Raw genomic sequence first — 8096 nt, 5'->3', positions numbered from 1 at the left:
ACTAGCTGTACCCAGGGGTCTTACCTGGCCTCATCTGCTTCTGAAAAGAAGGTCTCGTCAAGGCTGAAAGCTGAAGAGTTCCTCAGGAGAACATGTGCTCTGTCAGCTGTGTGCTTAGATTTAAGTGTACCCAAGGAAGGATAATCGGGCCACTGGGCCAGCAGCATGGAATTCTGATGTTTAGATATGAACTCCAGGGGATTGTGCTCATTGTGAGCCCTGAGATGCTTAATGAGCCACACCAGGTAAATGTTTAACATGTATCCTGTAACCATGTCCTTATGGTCACTGAAGGGACAGGGTTCAGGTACTCTGCCATCCCAGCTGAGAATGGGGGCCGATTTCTTTCTGAGGATCTGTTGTTAGAAGCAACAATAACAGGATTGGAACTCAAGCCCACCTCCCAAATCTCCTAAACGCACCTGCTTCCCCAACCACAGTCATGGGGGAGGAAGGGGAGACAGGAGAGCCTTTGTGTTTTGTGTTTTTGAGGAAATTACACTCTGGCCTCCACACTCACACACATGCATACACCCACACTAACAACCACATACACCACATAACACCACACAGTTTATAAAAATAACCCCAAGATTTGGGGGTGGGGAATCACCTGCTCCCCCAAAGTCTAGCTTCTCAGAAAAGAAGGTCAAGTATGTCAGTCCTGGGTTGACCAATGAAGTACCCCACAACTAGGACAACAGAAACACGTCCTCACAGCTCAGTGGACTCTGGTCCTTCAGCTGTGACCCAGGCTTTGCTCTACTCTCATGGGGCGGTTGACTTTGAACTTTGTAAGGACATCGCTCCACTGCCTCCATCACCACTGGGCCACCCTCTCCCCGTGTCTTTGTGTCTCCTTCCATCAGAACAGCAGTCACACTGGGCTGGGGCCACCGTACTCATCAACCCTATCTTAACTAATGACATCTATAAAGGCCTCATCTCCAAATAAGGTCCTGGGGGTTAAGGGCTTTAACAAACTTGGAGGAGTGGGGAGTCAGGACAATATCTAACCCACAAAACAAGGAGTCACATTTGTGCCTCTCGGCTTTGTCAAAGGTGAATCGCCTTTTCTCTTCCTGTCTGGGCAGTTGCTCCAGAGCTGGGGGCCTTTCCTCTGCCACTCCATGCTCCCCTCAACTCTTGCTCACCCTTGGGCTGCGGAGGGGAGGGAGGCTAGGCTACACCCTGCCCTGGGTCACTCATCCTGTGGCCTCATCCTCAAGCACACATCCAGCCACCCCTAGACACCCACCTTCATCACACACTCCATCCAGACCCGACCAGGCACCCCTGCGGGGCTGGCTCCACTATAACTCCAAGTCCTTGTGCTTGATGGAGGATATTTTCAGCCAAGCAAAAAATATCCGGGTGAGGAGGAAATTTTAGCATTCCAAAGAAAAATAATAATTGCCCACAGCATCTGTTATTAAGTCTATTTTGGGAGAGTTTTTCTGGTACTCAGCCCCACCTTGACGGCGGGTGAGGGGAAGTGGGGAGGATCCACACCTGCGGAGCTGAACCCTGGCGAGGCTCTGGGTCTGATTTCCTCTATTCAGGCAAGCTGATCTCCGATGTCAAGTTCACTTCCCATTACCTACAACTCAGCAAAGAAAGACCATTAAGTCCCGGAACTAGGAGAGTGGAGTTGAATGCTTGCTGGGAGCGACAGCTGCCTTCAGCTTAAGTGCTGGGGACAGCTGAGCAGCCATCATTGGAAGCTAGAGGGGAGGCATCATGGGGACCCAAACTATTCCTGCCTGGCCTGGAGTGAGAGTCACCTTGCCTGCCCCTGGCTTGTGGCCCATGGCCAAGGGGAAGCAGAGATGCGGGGAATGGGAGAACTTTCCTGGGAAGGTGGGTGGAGCATGCCATCTGTGTTTGGCCCAAGGAAGAAGGGCCAGGCTGGGCTGAGTATCTGGCCCTATGTCAGTTCCTCTTGGACCCCTAAGGTTCCCACCTTGACTTCACTGTAGAATCTTTCAGGAGCTGGGCTTTCTCCAACTCCCCAGGTGATCCTCAGGTATCGGGCTGGGGCAAGGTCAGGGCTCTTAATTTCTGGGTGGGTCCCTGGGGGGTCATGCAGAGACTGGACCCCAGGGTTGAGAACAGCTCCCATCAACCCTGTCTTTCATGCCACACCAGGGCCATCAGCAGGAAGGCCATCCTTGACCACTCCCTGTCCAGCCTCCACTGGCTGCTCTGTGGCACTGTGCTTCTGTCTCTTCCTCTGTGTGCTGGATAGCTTTACTGTCAACTTGACACACCTGGGTTGAGGGAGCCTCAATTGAGGAATTGCCTCCATTGGCCTGGCCTGTGGCCATGTCTGTGGGGCATCTTCTTGATGAGTGATGTGGGAGGGCCCAGCCCATTGTGGGTGGTGCCACCCCTGGGCAGGTGGGCCTGTGTTGGATAAGAAAGCAGGCTGAGCAGGGGCCACGGGAGCAGGGCAGCAGCGTTCCTCCATGGCCTGTGCTCCAGCTCCTGCCTCTGGGTTCCTGCCCTGAGTTCCTACCTTGGGTCCCTGATGAACTGTGACCCAGGATATGTAAGCTGAATAAACCCTTTCCTCCCCAAGTTGGTATTGGTCAGAGTATTTTGTCACAGCAATGAAGAACAAACTAGAACACTTGGTAAGTTTTTATTTTCAGGATATGTTTAGACGTCCCTCCTTAGGGGGACCTCTGACCCTTGGAGCTGAGCTATTCCAGGCTTTTCCGGATTGTTCCAGGGTCCAGGGTGCAGCAAGTACTTCTTAGCACAGTTCCTAGTGCACAGTTTCTGGTGACATTTACCAAATTGGGGGGGGGGGGCATCAGGCAAGGGGCTTATAAGTCAAGGGTCTATGGGGTCTTGTGGCCTTAGAACTAGCCCGTTACTGTTGCAGATGTGGCCGGCTGGGAAAGCTGGCAGAAGGGGCTCGTTCTTTCCTCTGTTCCTGTACGGGATTGTCAAGGGCCCTCAAAGTGTGGCTGTGTGCCTGACCAGGGTCCTACCTCACACGCTGCTGCAGCCTGGCTGCCTCCAACACCAAGTGTCCAGCTGTATCTTGAGGTGGGGCTGGTGACTTACCCAAACTTTTAACTGGTGGTTTCCAGAGGAGCCTAAAACCCACAAACACAGGTGCACACATGGTCAATGAATGTCTTCTTGTTTGTTTTGGAACGGTTACTCAATTCTTTCATACCAAGGTGCCAGGAATTGCTATCAGAAGCCCTGGACAAGGGTTCCCCTTCCACCCACAGAGTCCTGGGGATTAGCTAATGGTTCTGGGGACCTAACAGGACATGGAAAAGAGCCTCAAAATAGGAGCAGCCGAGCAGTGGCCCTGGGGGCCCGAAAGTACCTGCCCTGGGCCCTGCCACTTGGGCCACCTTCTCAGTCTCCCAGACCCAGAGCCAGCACACAGACCATGGAGTAAAGCTGTCTGCCCACAGTCTTCAAACTGCCTCAGAACTTCCCATAGGGTCTGAGGGGAAAGAGGAAGCCTTTCCCTCTTCCTCCTGTCCTGCTGGGAGAGTCCCCAGGCTCAGCAAGCAAAATTGCAGGAAACTTAGACTTTCATTTCAGATAAACAACAGATAATTGTTCAGCACGAGCACATTTCATACATTATTTAATGCATATTTGCTAAAAGATAGCATGGTTTTTCTGAAATTAAACTATGAATCCTTGATACCCTCTGAAGCCTCCCACATTCATTCATCCACCCATGGATGGATGGATGGGTGGGTGGGTGGATAGGTGGATGGATAGATGAGTGGGTGGATGGGTGGATGGGTGTGTGGGTGGATGGGTAAGTAGGTAGAGGGGTGTGTTGATGGATGGGAAGATGCATGGATGGATGAGTGAATCGATGGGTGTATGGGTGAATGGGTGGATGGGTGGATGAAATGTGCTCTGGGTGTCCTGCTGCCTAGTGCCCGGTTGATGTGGGGGGCTGTCTCTTAATGGAGAACCCTTGCGTTGGAGACTTTGGGGGCAATGATTAAAATAAGTGCGGCTCTTTCTTTCAAGAGGCTCGGGAGACTTTTCAGAAATTCAGAGGTGCTAAAATGAGTAGGGATGTGATTAAACAACAAATACCTTTCCCACATACTCCTGATTTTAACAGGATTATAGCGTTCAAATTTCTCTAAGCCCCAAGCCAGTATACAACTATTCTGCAAAGGGTTAACAATCTGAATTAGATTGCTACTCTTAAATATATATCAATAATATATCTACACGTATGTGTGTACAGTCAATAGCATATTGAATTTCTTCACACTGTTTATCTAGCGTAATTTGCAGTTGGTCTGTATTTGATTAAATACCATCATCTTTTATGTACGAGTTACACAAGTAAATAGAAAAATCATTTACAGTCCAATGCTCCATGAAAAATTAATCTCAGGTCTGTCTCGAGACTCTCACTGGGGCTTGGTGGGGACGTGCCGTTAATTGGATGTGGGGAACGGGGAGGTAGCAGGTGAGCTGTGAACTTCTTTTCTCTGTCTGTCTAATTTGGAAGCTTCACAGAATTTCTGCAAATATGTATGTTAAGTAAGAACTAGAGTCAGTGGTTATTTAACCAAATAAATCTTCCAAAAGTTTCCAAGTAGCAAATTATTTACTGCACTGCTAGCTAGGATATTTCCCATGGGAAATTACTACTTTGGTTATGACATGGCTGACGGTTGGTGGCAGGTGCCCTGCACTGATCATGGGCCGACCCAGGCTCCTGTCCTCATGCAGGCTTTATCCCGGGCAGAGAGCAAGAGATGGGTTCTCAAGCCAATGGTACCTCCCATACTGGTAGCCCAGCCCCTGTACCCCTAGTGGGTGGGGCCTCCTCCTCTGAGTTGATGTATCCTAATCCTACCCATAGTTCCAGCAGAGGTGGTGTGCAGCCAAGGAACAGAGGAACCAAAACCAATGACCAGATGGTGTGGTGGAGACAGATAAGAATCACAGTGGTCTTCTGACAGAGAGCTCAGACTGTGGAAAGTCTAGGACGGTACCATGGGCCTCCAGATCCATGTTCTGAGCATTCGGGACACATCTCTCAACTCCCCTGAAGTGTCCTTGGGTTGCTGTGAGGACACCACCCGCTGTGTGACCTCCCACTGCAGAGATTGGTCTATGTTCTAGAAACCAAACCAGAGTCTGAATGGAGGTGCAACGTGAATGGCTCCCTCCAGAGTTCCCAGGGAAGGGCCTTCCTGTTCCCACAGCCCCTGGGGACCCAAGATACACATCAGTCCAACCTCTACCACGTCTCCACGTGGCCTCTCCTCTCCAAGTCTCTCCTCTGTGGGTCTCCTCTCAGGATCTGGTGTTAGATTCTAAGGCTACCTCGATGATCCACATTGATCTCACCTTGAGACTTCACTATATTTCCCCAATTAAGGCCACACTCACAGCCTCAAGGGGACACTCCACATGGAGCACCGACCCTGCCTTGAGCCGTCCATCTGACCCAAAGGTGCTGCCAGCTCACAGATCCCTCGGCTTCTCCTCTGCCCGCCCCTCCCCAGCTACGAGCTCTTCAGGCTGCTGGGCACCGGGCCTTTGGTTCTCGGAAGACTTATCACTGCCCCTCGCCAGTCCCTTCCGCTTGAACGTTGCTGAGTAAACATGCTGGAGGCACCATCTCTGAGTCGCTCTGGCTTCTGGGCCTGAGTGACAGCTTTCTTTCTCAAAGGTGGCTCTGATTCCGTTCCTTTACATTATTTATTTATTTATTTATTTAGGTCTTTTTAAAAAATTATTTATTTTTATTTTGTGTATGAGTGTATTGCCTGCATGTATGTGAGCACACCTGTGTCATGCAATGCCATGGAGGTCAGAAGAGGGTGTTGGATTCCCCTGGAACTGGAGTTAAGGACGGTTTGTAGCCACCATGTGGGTGCTGGGAATTGAACCAGGGTCCTCTGAAAGAGCAGTCAGTGCTCTTAACTGCTGGGCCATCTCTCCAGGCCCCATTTTGGTCTTTTTGAGGCAGGGCCTCTCTGTAGCCCCAGCTGGCCTGGAACTCACTATGTAGACCAGTCTGGCCTTGAACTCACAGAGGTCTGCCTGCCTCTGCCTCCCTAGTGCTGGGATCAAAGGCATGCGCCACCATACCAGGTAAGTTGTTCCTTTACTTTTAAAAACTGGTCTTAGGGCTGGGATATGGCTCAGTTGTAAAGCGGTCTCCTAGAATTCAGGAAGCTCTGGGTTCAACCCCCTAGTACTGAATACATTGAGTGTGGTGACGTATAATCCCAGCACTCAGGAGGCAGAGGCAGGAAGGTCAGAAGTTAAAGGTTATCCTTGGCTACAGCGTGAGTTTGAGCCCTGCTTGGTCTATGTGAAGTTTTGTCTCAAAAAAATTAATAATAATCTGGCCAGGTGTGGTGGCACATGCCTTTGATCCCAGCACTTGGGAAGCAGAGGCAGGCAGATCTCTGTGAGTTCAAGGCCAGCCTGGTCTATAGTGAGTTGAAAACAAACAGATAACCCCCCCCCAAAAACACCAACAAAAAAAAAAAAAAAAAAATCTGATCACCATGAGAAGTCGTTACCAAGCAATGCTAATAACATGGACTCTGATTTCTTCTCAGGAAGGTCCTCCACCCATCGTCCCCTCAAGCTCCACGCACCCCACCTCCAGCTGAGGCACTCTGGCCCCACTTCTCGACTTTCCTCATTAGTGAGGTTCCCTTCCTCACCTAGAGGACTACAGAGCCTCCATGCCTGTCTCCTCTGGGAAGCCTACGGCCTTTGGCAGCGGGAGCTGGCCACCACCTAGTGAGATCCCCGGGAATCTAACCCACAGGTGAAGCCCGTCTGGGTTGGGTAGGCCAGACAGGCACGCTACCAACCGAGCTGCACCTCCAGCCCCCATGAACTTCTCTTCAGGCCCGTGTGCGCCGTGGTACGCCAGGCTCAACTGCTTGTCTGCGTGTCAGACCTCAGCCTTAGCTTCTTCACGTGTGTTCCAGGCCCACGTATCAAACACGCCTCTTGATGGCCGCTTAGCCTGTCCTCTCAACGTGTCTAGCTCTCAACGTGTCCACCTCTCAGATGCTCAGGCAGAAGCCTGGACTTCTCTCTCTACTGCCAGTGGCTGGTGTAGCCCCTGCCTATCAGTCAGTCCAAATTCTTGCTGTTCTGTTGACTTGCCCCAACAGTCGGGATGATGCTGCCCAGCCGTTCTCCCACCCCCAGACACAGTCCCCCAGTGCAGGTACACAGTGCATCTAGAAACACAATCCCCAACGAACTGCCTTCCGAAGTTGCCACTGTGCCCATGTCCTTACACAGCCCACTGACGTGTGCACCAGCTGTCCCCACTGCACCGATAGCTACCCTTCGAGATGTCCCAGCTGATTTCCTGGCCCATCCTTACCTTCTGCTGAGATGTGTAAAGCTGTCCACTCAGTCCCCCTCCTTGGCCACACCACCATCCACAGCCCTGGCCATTTCACACCAGCCTGATACTGGGTCTCCCAGTGCCTTGGGAACCATTTTCTTCTCTGTGCACTTCTCTACTGCACCCCCACCGCCCCCTCACGTACTCATCCCCACGTGTGTCTCACTCACAGGGCCCCTCCCGGCTCCTAGCAAGAACTCGGTAAATTCTTTAAATTTAAAACAAAAATGTTTTAGAATTGTCTTTGCACTGCTGTACTATTTCTCTCTCCCAGTCCCCCACCAACTCCTCCCATGTCCCTTCTTAATTTCTTGTCCCCTTCCTTATCATAGTTACATACACATACATACATTTACATATGCATACATACATACAGCCTCTTCTTTATCATAGTTACATACACATACATACATTTACATACATTTACATATACATACAGACAGACATACAGCCTCTTCTTTGATATTGTAGTTACATATACATACATACATACATTTATAAATATACACACACATTACGCACTGAGTCCATTTAGTGATGCCCGTGTGTGCCTGTGTTTAGGGCTGTCCATTTGGGATTACATAACCTCTCGGGGAGGTCGTCCCTGGAGGAAACTGGTTCTCCCTCCTCAGCATCCACTGATTGCTTGTGGCTCTTGTTCTCTAGGTGGAACTCTGTGACATTTTCCCCACCC

General features: G+C 50.7%; 1 long non-coding RNA gene across 1 annotated transcript in view; it reads right to left on the bottom strand.

Moving 5' to 3' along the window:
- LOC103742825 overlaps nt 1-7495 on the bottom strand; it is a 17187-nt gene extending 9692 nt beyond the window's left edge. The window contains exons 1-3 of the long non-coding RNA XR_607638.2: nt 7379-7495; nt 3000-3107; nt 1513-1600 (exon numbers count right to left, since the gene is read on the bottom strand). This is a non-coding gene — a long non-coding RNA (uncharacterized LOC103742825). The remainder of the gene's footprint in view (nt 1-1512; nt 1601-2999; nt 3108-7378) is intronic.
- Nucleotides 7496-8096: the final 601 nt, after the last annotated feature.

The sequence above is a fragment of the Nannospalax galili genome, unplaced genomic scaffold (assembly GCF_000622305.1).
Source record: "Nannospalax galili isolate Female #2095 unplaced genomic scaffold, S.galili_v1.0 scaffold300, whole genome shotgun sequence".
NCBI classification, from domain to species: domain Eukaryota; kingdom Metazoa; phylum Chordata; class Mammalia; order Rodentia; family Spalacidae; genus Nannospalax; species Nannospalax galili.
This window is presented reverse-complemented; position numbering and strand designations above follow the sequence as displayed.